Source organism: Vigna umbellata, chromosome 7 (assembly GCF_029865625.1).
Source record: "Vigna umbellata cultivar VRB3 chromosome 7, Vumbellata_1.0, whole genome shotgun sequence".
Taxonomy (NCBI): domain Eukaryota; kingdom Viridiplantae; phylum Streptophyta; class Magnoliopsida; order Fabales; family Fabaceae; genus Vigna; species Vigna umbellata.
The window spans coordinates 12,704,679-12,717,173 of record NC_142171.1 but is presented as its reverse complement, the minus strand read 5'-3'; positions in this window follow the sequence as shown (position 1 = coordinate 12,717,173).

Below are 12,495 nucleotides of genomic sequence, written 5' to 3'. Positions count from 1 at the left end.
CTTCCTCCACTTCGTCTACTTCATCCACTTCCTCCAGTTCGTCCACTTCGTCCCCTTCGTCAACTTCTTCCACTTCGTCCAGTTCTTCAACTTCCTCCACTTCGTCCACATTCTCCACTTCCTCCACTTCGTCAACTTCGTCCACTGCGTCTACTTCGTCCACTTCGTGCATTTCGTCCACTTCGTCAAGTTCGTCCACTTTCTCCACTTCCTGAAGTTCGTCTACTTCCTTCACTTCCTCCACTTCGTCAGCTTCCTCCACTTCCTCCATTTCGTCTACTTCCTCCACTTCCTCAACATCGTCCATATCCACGATCTCCTCAACTTAATTCACTTCATCCACTTGTTCCACTTTGTCAACTTTGTCCACTTCCTACACTTCCTCCACTTTCCATTTCGTCCACTTCGTCCACTTCGTCAGGTTCATCTACTTCTTCCACTTCCTCCACTTCCTCCACTTCATCCACGTCGTCCACTTCGTCTACTTCGTCAACTTCTTCCACTTCCTCGACCTCCTCCACGTCCTCCACTTCCTTCACTTCCTCCACTTCCTCCATTTCCTCCACTTCGTCAACTTCCTTGACCTCGTGAACTTCGTCCACTAGCTCCACTTCCTCCACTTCCTCCACTTCGTCAACTTCGTTTACTTCGTCCACTTCCTCCACTTCCTCAGCTTCGTCCACTGTCTCCACTTCGTCCTCTTCATCCTTTTCTTCATCTTCTTCCCCTTCGTCCGATTCGTCAACTTCGTCGAGTTCGTCCCCTTCGTCCACTTCGTCAACTTCGTCAAGTTCGTCCCCTTCGTCCACTTCGTCCACTTCGTCCACTTCCTCCACTTCGTGAACTTCGTCCACTTCCTCCACTTCCTCTATTTCCTCCACTTCGTCCACTTTATCAACTTCGTCAACTTGGTCCACTTCCTCCACTTCGTCCAGTTCTTCCACTTCCTCCACTTCGTCCACATTCTCCACTTCCTCCACTTCGTCCATTTCGCCCACTTCGTCAAGTTCGTCAACTTCCTCCACTTCCTCCACTTCTTCAAGTTCGTCCACTACCTCCACTTCCTGAATTTCGTCCATTTCATCCTCTTCCTCCATTTCGAATACTTCCTCCACTTCCTCAACATCGTCCATTTCCTCCACTTCCTCCACTTCATTCACTTCATCCACTTCTTCCACTTCGTCAACTTTGTCCACTTCCTCCGCTTCGTCCACTTCGTCCATTGCTTCCACTTCCTCCGCTTCCTCCATTTCGTCCACGTCCTCCACTTCGTGCACGTTGCCAACTACGTCCACTTCCTCCATTTCGTTCACTTCCTCCACTTCTTCCACTTGCTCAATTTCCTCCACTATGTCAACTTCGTCCCCATCGTCAACTTCGTCCACTTCGTCAACTTCGTTTACTTCGTCCACTTCTTCCACTCCCTCATTCCTCCACTTCCTCCACTTCCTCCACTTCCTCCACATCCTCCACTTTGTCCACTTGGTCCACTTCGTCCACTTCGTCCACTTGGTCCACTTCGTCCACTTCTTCCACTTCCTCCACTTGCTCCGCTTCATCCACTTCATCCACCTCCTCCACTTTGTCCACGTCCTCAACTATGTCCACTTCTTCAACTTCGTCCACTTCCTCCACTTCATCCACTTCGTCAACTTCGTTCATTTCGTCCACTTCGTCAAGTTCGTCCACTTCCTCCACTTCCTCCACTTCGTCCACTTCCTCCACTTCTTCCACTTCGTCCACTTCCTCCACTTCGTCCACGTTGTCAACTTCTTCCACTTCGTCCACTTCGTCAACTTCGTCCACTTCGTCCACTTCGTCTACTTCGTCAACTTCGTCCACATCCTCCACTTCATCCCCTTCGTCGACTTCGTCAAGTTCGTCCACTTGCTCTACTTCCTCCATTTCCTCCACATCCTCCACTTCATCCCCTTCGTCCACTTCGTCAAGTTCGTCCACTTCGTCCACTTGCTCTACTTCCTCCCCTTCCTCCATTTCCTCCACTTCGTCCACTTCCTCAATTTCATCCCCTTCCTGCACTTCCTCCACGTCGTCAACTGCGTCCACTTCGTCCACTTTGTCCACTTCGTCCACTTCGTCCACTTCGTCAACTTCGTTAACTTCGTCCACTTCGTCCACTTCCTAAGCTTCGTCCACTTCGTCCACTTCCTCCACCTCCTCCTCTTCGTCCACCTCCTCATCTTCTTCTTCGATTTCGTCCACCTCAACAAATTCGTCAACTTCGTCAAGTTCGTCACCTTCGTCCACTTCATCAACTTCGTCCACTTCGTCAACTTCGTCAAGTTCGTCCCCTTCGTCCACTTCGTCAACTTCTTCTACTTTATCCACTTCGTCAACTTTGTCCACTTCCTCTACTTCGTCCACTTGATCCACTTCGTCAACTTCGTCCACTTCCTCCATTTCATCCACTTCGCCAGGTTCGTCAGCTTCCTTCACTTCCTCCACTTTGTCCACATCTTCCACTTCTTCCACTTCGTCCACTTCCTCTACATCCTCCACTTCGTCCAATTCGTCAACTTCGTCAACTTCTTCAACTTCGTCCACTTCGTCAACTTCGTCCACTTCCTCCACTTCGTCAACTTCGTCCACTTTGTCCAGTTTTTCCACTTCCTCCACTTCGTCCACATTCTCCCCTTCCTCCACTTCGTCCACTTCGTCTACTATGTCCACTTCCTCCACTTCCTCCACTTCCTCCAATTCGTCCACTTCTTCCACTTCGTCCACTTCGTCCACTTCCTCTACTTCCTCAACTCCGTCCACTTCGTTAACTTCGTCAACTTCGTCAACTTCGTCCACTTCGTCAACTTTGTCCAGTTCCTCCACTTTGTCCAGTTCTTCCACTTTCTCCACTTCGTCCACATTCTCCACTTCCTCCACTTCGTCCATTTTGGCCACTTCATCAAGTTCGTCCACTTCGTCCCCTTCCTCCACTTCGTCAAGTTCGTCCACTTCCTCCACTTCCTCCACTTCGCCCATTTCCTCCACTTCCTCCGTTTCGTCCACTTCCTCCACTTCCTCAGCATCGTCCATTTCCTCCAATTCCTCCACTTCATTCACTTCGTCCACTTTGTCAACTTCGTCCACTTCGTCCATTTTGTCTACTTCGTCAAGTTCGTCCACTTCCTCCACTTCCTCTAGTTTGTCCACTTCGTCCACTTCTTCCACTTCCTTCACTTCGTCCACTTCGTCCACTTCCTCCAGTTCGTCCACGTCCTCAACTTCGTCCACTTCTTCAACTTCGTCCACTTCCTCCACTTCATCCACTTCGTCAACTTCGTCCATTTCGTCAACCTCGTCAAGTTCGTCCACTTCCTCCACTTCCTCCACTTTGTCCACTTCCTCCACTTCCTCCACTTCTTCCACTTCCTCCACTTCCTCCACGTCGTCAACTTCGTCCACTTCGTCCACATCCTCCACATCATGCCCTTCGTCCACTTCGTCAAGTTCGTCCACTTCGTCATGTTCGTCCACTTCCTCTACGTCCTCCACTTCCTCCACTTCCTCCATTTCCTCCACTTCGTCCACTTCCTCCATTTCATCCCCTTCCTCCACTTCCTCCACGTCGTCAACTGCGTCCACTTCGTCCACTTTGTCCACTTCTTCCACTTCGTTAACTTCGTCCACTTCCTAAGCTTCGTCCACTTCCTCCACTTCGTCCACTTCGTCCTCTTCGTCCACATCCTCATCTTCTTCTTCGATTTCGTCCACTTCAACCAATTCGTCAAATTCGTCAAGTTCGTCACCTTCGTCCACTTCGTCAACTTCGTCCACTTCGTCAACTTCGTCAAGTTTGTCCCCTTCGTCCACTTCGTCAACTTCTTCTACTTCATCCACTTCGTCAACTTCGTCCACTTCGTCCACTTCCACCTCTTCCTCAACATTTTCCACTTCCTCCACTTCATTCACTTCCTGCACTTCTTCCACTTTGTCAACTTTGTCCACTTCCTCCACTTCGTCCAATTCGTCCACTTCATCCACTTCGTCAACTTCGTCCACTTCCTCCATTTCGTCCACTTCGCCAAGTTCGTCAACTTCCTCCACTTTGTCCACATCGTCCACTTCGTCCACTTCGTCAACTTTGTCAACTTCCTCCACGTCCTCCACTTCATTCACTTCTTCCACTTCCTCCACTTCCTCCACTTCGTCCACTTCCTCCACTTCCTCCACTTCGTGAACTTCGTCTACTTCCTCCACTTTCTCCACTTCCTCTACTTCGGCCATTTCCTCCACCTTGTCCACTTCCTCCACCTTTTCCACTTCCTCCACTTTGTCCACTTCGTCAACTTCGTCCACTTCCTCCACTTTGTCCAGTTATTCCACTTCCTCCACTTCGTCCACCTTCTCCCCTTCCTCCACTTCATCCACTTCGTCTACTATGTCCACTTCCTCCACTTCCTCCACTTCCTCCACTTCCTCCACTTCCTCCAGTTCGTCCACTTCTTCCACTTCTTCCACTTCGTCCACTTCGTCCACTTCCTCTACTTCCTCAACTCCGTCCACTTCGTTAACTTCGTCAACTTCGTCAACTTCGTCAACTTCGTCCACTTCGTCAACTTTGTCCACTTCCTCCACTTTTTCCAGTTCTTCCACTTCCTCCACTTCGTCCACATTCTCCACTTCCTCCACTTCGTCCATTTCGGCCACTTCATCAAGTTCGTCCACTTCGTCCCCTTCCTCCACTTCGTCAAGTTCGTCCACTTCCTCCACTTGCTCCACTTCGCCCATTTCCTCCACTTCCTCCGTTTCGTCCACTTCCACCACATCCTCAGCATCGTCCATTTCCTCCAATTCCTCCACTTCATTCACTTCGTCCACTTTGTCAACTTCGTCCACTTCGTCCATTTTGTCTACTTCGTCAAGTTCGTCCACTTCCTCCACTTCCTCTAGTTTGTCCACTTCGTCCACTTCTTCCACTTCCTTCACTTCATCCACTTCCTCCACTTCGTCCACGTCCTCAACTTCGTCCACTTCTTCAACTTCGTGCACTTCCTCCACTTCATCCACTTCGTCAACTTCGTCCATTTCGTCAATCTCGTCAAGTTCGTCCACTTCCTCCACTTCCTCCACTTTGTCCACTTCCTCCACTTCCTCCACTTCCTCCACTTCCTCCACTTCTTCCACTTCCTCCACTTCCTCCACGTCGTCAACTTCGTCCACTTCGTCCACATCCTCCACTTCATGCCCTTCGTCCACTTCGTCAAGTTCGTCCACTTCGTCATGTTCGTCCACTTCCTCTACGTCCTCCACTTCCTCCACTTCCTCCATTTCCTCCACTTCGTCCACTTCCTCCATTTCATCCCCTTCCTCCACTTCCTCCACGTCGTCAACTGCGTCCACTTCGTCCACTTCTTCCACTTCGTTAACTTCGTCCACTTCCTCCACTTCGTCCACTTCCGTCCACTTCCTCCACTTCGTCCTCTTCGTCCACATCCTCATCTTCTTCTTCGATTTCGTCCACTTCAACCAATTCGTCAAATTCGTCACCTTTGTCCACTTCGTCAACTTCGTCCACTTCGTCAAGTTTGTCCCCTTCGTCCACTTCGTCAACTTCTTCTACTTCATCCACTTCGTCAACTTCGTCCATTTCGTCCACTTCCACCTCTTCCTCAACATTTTCCACTTCCTCCACTTCCTCCACTTCATTCACTTCCTGCACTTCTTCCACTTCGTCAACTTTGTCCACTTCCTCCACTTCGTCCAATTCGTCCACTTCATCCACTTCGTCAACTTCGTCCAATTCCTCCATTTCGTCCACTTCGCCAAGTTCGTCAACTTCCTCCACTTTGTCCACATCGTCCACTTCGTCCACTTCGTCAACTTTGTCAACTTCCTCCATGTCCTCCACTTCATTCACTTCTTCCACTTCCTCCACTTCGTCCACTTCGTCCACTTCCTCCACTTCGTGAACTTCGTCTACTTCCTCCACTTTCTCCACTTCCTCTACTTCGGCCATTTCTTCCACTTCCTCCACCTTGTCCACTTCCTCCACCTTTTCCACTTCCTCCACTTTGTCCACTTCGTCAACTTCGTCCACTTCCTCCACTTCGTCCAGTTTTTCCACTTCCTCCACTTCTTCCACATTCTCCACTTCCTCCACTTCGTCCACTTCGTGAACTTCGTCCACTTCCTCTCCACTTCCTCTCCACTTCGTCCACTTCCTCCACTTTGTCAACTTCGTCCACTTCCTCCACTTTGTCCAGTTTTTCCACTTCCTCCACTTCGTCCACATTCTCCCCTTCCTCCACTTCGTCCACTTCGTCTACTATGTCCACTTCCTCCACTTCCTCCACTTCCTCCACTTCCTCCACTTCCTCCAGTTCGTCCACTTCTTCCACTTCTTCCACTTCGTCCACTTCGTCCACTTCCTCTACTTCCTCAACTCCGTCCACTTCGTTAACTTCGTCAACTTCGTCAACTTCGTCCACTTCGTCAACTTTGTCCACTTCCTCCACTTTGTCCAGTTCTTCCACTTCCTCCACTTCGTCCACATTCTCCACTTCCTCCACTTCGTCCATTTCGGCCACTTCATCAAGTTCGTCCACTTCGTCCCCTTCCTCCACTTCGTCAAGTTCGTCCACTTCCTCAACTTCCTCCACTTCGCCCATTTCCTCCACTTCCTCTAGTTTGTCCACTTCGTCCACTTCTTCCACTTCCTTCACTTCGTCCACTTCCTCCACTTCATCCACTTCGTCAACTTCGTCCATTTCGTCAACCTCGTCAAGTTCGTCCACTTCCTCCACTTCCTCCACTTTGTCCACTTCCTCCACTTCCTCCACTTCCTCCACTTCCTCCACTTCTTCCACTTCCTCCACTTCCTCCACTTCCTCCACGTCGTCAACTTCGTCCACTTCGTCCACATCCTCCACTTCATGCCCTTCGTCCACTTCGTCAAGTTCGTCCACTTCGTCATGTTCGTCCACTTCCTCTACGTCCTCCACTTCCTCCACTTCCTCCATTTCCCCCACTTCGTCCACTTCTTCCACTTCGTTAACTTCGTCCACTTCCTAAGCTTCGTCCACTTCCTCCACTTCGTCCACTTCGTCCTCTTCGTCCACATCCTCATCTTCTTCTTCGATTTTGTCCACTTCAACCAATTCGTCAAATTCGTCAAGTTCGTCACCTTCGTCCACTTCGTCAAGTTTGTCCCCTTCGTCCACTTCGTCAACTTCTTCTACTTCATCCACTTCGTCAACTTCGTCCACTTCGTCCACTTCGTCCACTTCCACCTCTTCCTCAACATTTTCCACTTCCTCCACTTCATTCACTTCCTGCACTTCTTCCACTTCGTCAACTTTGTCCACTTCCTCCACTTCCTCCAATTCGTCCACTTCATTCACTTCGTCAACTTCGTCCACTTCCTCTATTTCGTCCACTTCGCCAAGTTCGTCAACTTCCTCCACTTTGTCCACATCGTCCACTTCGTCAACTTTGTCAACTTCCTCCACGTCCTCCACTTCATTCACTTCTTCCACTTCCTCCACTTCGTCCACTTCCTCCACTTCCTCTACTTCGTGAACTTCGTCTACTTCCTCCACTTTCTCCACTTCCTCTACTTCGGCCATTTCTTCCACTTCCTCCACCTTGTCCACTTCCTCCACCTTTTCCACTTCCTCCACTTTGTCCACTTCGTCAACTTCGTCCACTTCCTCCACTTCGTCCAGTTTTTCCACTTCCTCCACTTCTTCCACATTCTCCACTTCCTCCACTTCGTCCACTTCGTCAACTTCGTCCACTTCCTCTCCACTTCGTCCACTTCCTCCACTTCCTCCACTTCGTCCACTTCTTCCACTTCCTCCACTTTGTCCACTCCGTCCACTTCGTCCACTTCCTTCACTTCGTCAACTTCTTCCACTTAGTCCTCTTCGTCCACTTCCTCCACTTCATCCACTTCTTCCACTTCGTCAAATTCGTCCACTTCCTCTACTTCGTCCACAAACTCCACTTTGTCCACTACGTCCACTTCTTCCACTTCATCCACTTCCTCCATTTCGTCCACTTCCTCCACTTCCTCCACTTCGTCAACTTCGTCAACTTCGTCTACTTCGTCCACTTCGTCCACTTAGTCCACTTCCTCCACTTCGTCTACTTCGTCCACTTCCTCCACTTCCTACACTTGCTCCACTTCGTCCACTTCGTCCACCTCGTCCCCGTCCTCAAGTTCGTCCACTTCGTCTCCACTTCGTCCACTTCCTCCACTTCCTCCACTTGGTCCACTTCCTCCACGTCGTCCACTTCCTTCACTTCCTCCACTTCCTCCATTCGTCCACTTCGTCCTCTTCGTCCACTTCGTGTACTTCGTCCACTTCCTCCACTTCCTACACTTCCTCCACTTACTCCACTTCGTCCACTTCGTGAACTTCTTCCACTTCCTCCACTTCATTCACTTTCTCCACTTCCTCCACTTCCTCAACTTCGTCCACTTCGTGCACTTCGTCCACTTCGTGCACTTCGTCCACTTCGTCCACTTCCTCCACTTCGTCCTCTTCGTAAACTTCTTAATCTTCTTCTTCCCCTTCGTCCACTTCGTCCACTTCCTCCACTTCGTCAACTTCTTCCACTTCGTCCACTTCTTCCACTTCGTCCACTTCCTCCACTTCCTCAACATCGTCCACATCGTCCAGTTCATCCACTTTGTCCACTTCGTCCACTTCGTCCACGTCGTCCACTTCATTCACTTCATCCACTTCTTCCACTTCGTCAACTTGGTCCACTTCCTCCACTTGCTCCACTTCGTCGACTTCGTCAACTTCGTCCACTTTGTCCACTTCGTCCATTGCTTCCACTCCCTTCACTTCCTCCAATTCGACCACTTCCTCCACTTTGTGCACGTCGCCAACTACGTCCACTTCCTCCATTTCGTTCACTTCATCCACTTCTTCCACTTGCTCAACTTCCTCCACTTTGTCAACTTCTTCCCCTTCGTCCACTTCGTTCACTTCGTCCACTTCCTCCACTCCCTCATTCCTCCACTTCGTCCACTTCCTCCACTTCGTCCTCTTCGTCCACTTCTTCATCTTCTTCTTCCACTTGGTCCAATTCGTCAATTTCGTCAAGTTCGTCCACTTTGTCAACTTCATCAAGTTCGTCCCCTTCGTCCACTTTGTCCATTTGCTCCACTTCCTCCACTTCGTCAACTTTTTTCCATTTCGTCCACTTCCTCCACTTCGTCCCCTTCGTCAACTTCGTCCATTCTGTCCACTTCGTGAAGTTCGTCCACTTCCTCAACCTCGTCCACTTTCTCCACTTCGTCCACTTCGTCAACTTCATCAACTTCCTCCACTTTGTCCACTTCGTCCACTTCTTCCACTTCCTCCACTTCTTCCACTTTGTTAACTTCGTCAACTTCGTCAACTTCGTCAACTTCGTCAACTTCGTCCACTTCGTCAACTTCGTCCACTTCGTCAACTTCGTCCACTTCCACCACTTTGTCCAGTTCTTCCACTTCCACCACTTCGTCGACATTCTCCACTTTGTCCACTTCGTCTACTTCGTCCACTTCGTCCATTTCGTCCACTTCGTCCATTTCGTCCATTTCATCAAGTTCGTCCACTTCGTCCCCTTCCTCCACTTCGTCCAGTTCGTCCCCTTCCTCCACTTCGTCTATTTCCTCCACTTCCTCCACTTCCTCCATTTCTTCCACTTCCTCCACTTCCTCAACATCGTCCATTTCCTCCACTTCCTCCACTTCATTCACTTCGTCGACTTCCTCCACTTCGTCCACTTCCTCCACTTCGTCCACTTCATTCACTTCGTCTATTTCGTCCACTTCCTCCACTTCCTCCACTTTTTCCACTTCCTCCACTTCCTCCACTTCTTCCACTTCGTCCACTTCCTCCACTTCGTCCACTTCCTCCACTTCCTCCACTGCGTCCACGTCGTCAACTTCGTCCACTTCTTCAACTTCGTCCACTTCGTCCACTTCATCCACTTCGTCCACTTCGTCAACTTCGTCCACTTCGTCCATTTCGTCCACTTCGTCAAGTTCGTCCACTTCCTCCACTTCGTCCTCTTCCTCTACTTTGTGCACTTCGTCCTCTTCCTCCACTTCCTCCACTTCTTCCACTTCCTCAACTTCGTCCACTTTGTCCACGTCGTCAACTTCGTCCACTTCGTCCACATCCTCCACTTCATCCACTTCGTACACTTCGTCAAGTTCGTGCACTTCGTCCACTTCGTAAAATTCGTCCACTTCCTCTACTTCCTCCACTTCCTCCACTTCGTCCACTTCCTCAATTTCCTACACTTCCTCCATTTCATCCCCTTCCTCCACTTCCTCCACGTCGTCAACTGCGTCCACTTTGTCCACTCCGTCCACTTCATCCACTTCGTCAACTTCGTTAACTTCGTCCACTTCCTCCACTTCCTAAGCTTCGTCCACTTCCTCCACTTCGTCCTCTTCGTCCACTTCTTCATCTTCTTCTTCCCTTTCGTGCACTTCAACCAATTCGTCAACTTCGTCAAGTTCTTCCCCTTCGTCCAGTTCGTCAAGTTCGTCCCCTTCGTCCACTTCGTCAACTTCTTCTACTTCGTCCACTTCGTCCACCTCGTCCACTTCCACCTCTTACTCAACATCGTCCACTTCCTCCACTTCCTCCACTTCTTCCACTTCGTCAACTTTGTCCACGTCCTCCACTTCGTCCACTTCTTCCACTTCCTCCACTTCGTCCAATTCCTCCACTTCCTCCACTTCGTCAACTTCGTCAACTTTGTCCACTTCCTTCCACTCCCTCCACTTTGTCCACTTCCTCCACCTTTTCCACTTCCTCCACTTTGTCCATTTTGTCCACTTCGTCAACTTCGTCCACTTCCTCCAGTTTTTCCACTTCCTCCATTTCTTCCACATTCTCCACTTTCCATTTCGTCCACTTCGTCAAGTTCGTTCCCATCCTCCACTTCCTCCACTTCCTCCACTTTGTCCACTTAGTCCACTTCGTCCACTTCCTCCGCTTCGTCCACTTCCACCACTTCCTCCACTTCGTCCTCTTCCTCAACTTCTTCCACTTCGTCCACTTCCTCAACTTCGTGCACTTCCTCCACTTCCTCAACATCGTCCACTTCCTCCACTTCCTCCACTTCATTCACTTCCTACACTTCTTCCACTTCGTCAACATCGTCCACTTCGTCCATTTCGTCCACTTCGTCAAGTTCGTCCACTTCCTCCACATCCTCCACATTGTCCTCTTCGTCCACTTCGTCAACTTCCTCCACTTCGTCCAGTTCTTCAACTTTCTCCACTTCGTCCACTTCCTTCACTTCCTCCACTTCGTCAACTTCATCAACTTCGTCCACTTCGTCAACTTCGTCAACTTGCTCAACTTCGTCCACTTCTTCCACTTCCTCCACTTCCTCCACTTCCTCAACATCGTGAATTTCCTCCACTTCCTCCACTTCATTCACTTCATCGACTTCATCCACTTCTTCCAATTCTTCCAGCTCTTCCACTTCGTCCACTTTGTCCACTTCCTCCACTTCCACCACTTCGTCAACTTCGTTCACTTCGTCCACTTCGTCTACTTCATCTACTTCGTCCACTTGCTCCACTTCGTCCACTTCGTCCACTTCCTCCATTTCGTCCACTTCCTTCACTTCCTACACATCGTCGATTTCGTCCACTTCCTCCACTTCCTCCACTTCGTCCACTTCCTCCATTTCGTCCACTTCCTTCACTTCCTCAACATCGTCGATTTCGTCCACTTCCTCCACTTTAGTCACTTCGTCCACTTCCTCCACGTCGTCAACTTCGTCCACTACGTCCTCTTCGTCCCCTTCGTCCACTTCGTCCACTTCGTCAAGTTCGTCCACTTTGTCCACTTCGTCCACTTCCTCCACTTCCTCCACTTCGTCCACTTCCTCCACTTCCTCCACTTCGTCACTTCCTCCACTTCGTCCACTTCGTCCACATCGTCAACTTCGTCTACTTCGTCCACTTCCTCCACTTCGTCTACTTCGTCCACTTTCTCCACTTCCTCCACATCGTCCGCTTCGTCAATTTCGACCACTTCGTCCATTTCATCCACTTCGTCAAGTTCGTCCACTTCCTCTACTTCGTCAAGTTCGTCCACTTCCTCCACTTCGTCCACTTCCTCCATCTCGTTCACTTCCTACACTTCCTCAACATCGTTCACTTCCTCCACTTCCTCCACTTCATCCACTTCGTCCACTTCGTCAAGTTCTTCCACTTCGTCCACTTCCTCTACTTCGTCCACTTCCTCTACTTCGTCTACTTCCTCCACTTCGTCCACTTCCTCCATTTCGTCCACTTCCTTCACTTCCTCAACATCGTCGATTTCGTCCACTTCCTCCACTTTATTCACTTCGTCCACTTCCTCCACGTCGTCAACTTCGTCCACTACGACCTCTTCGTCCTCTTCGTCCACTTCGTCAAGTTCGTCCACTTTGTCCACTTCCTCCACTTCCTCCACTTCGTCCACTTCCTCCACATCGTCAACTTCGTCTACTTCGTCCACTTCGTCA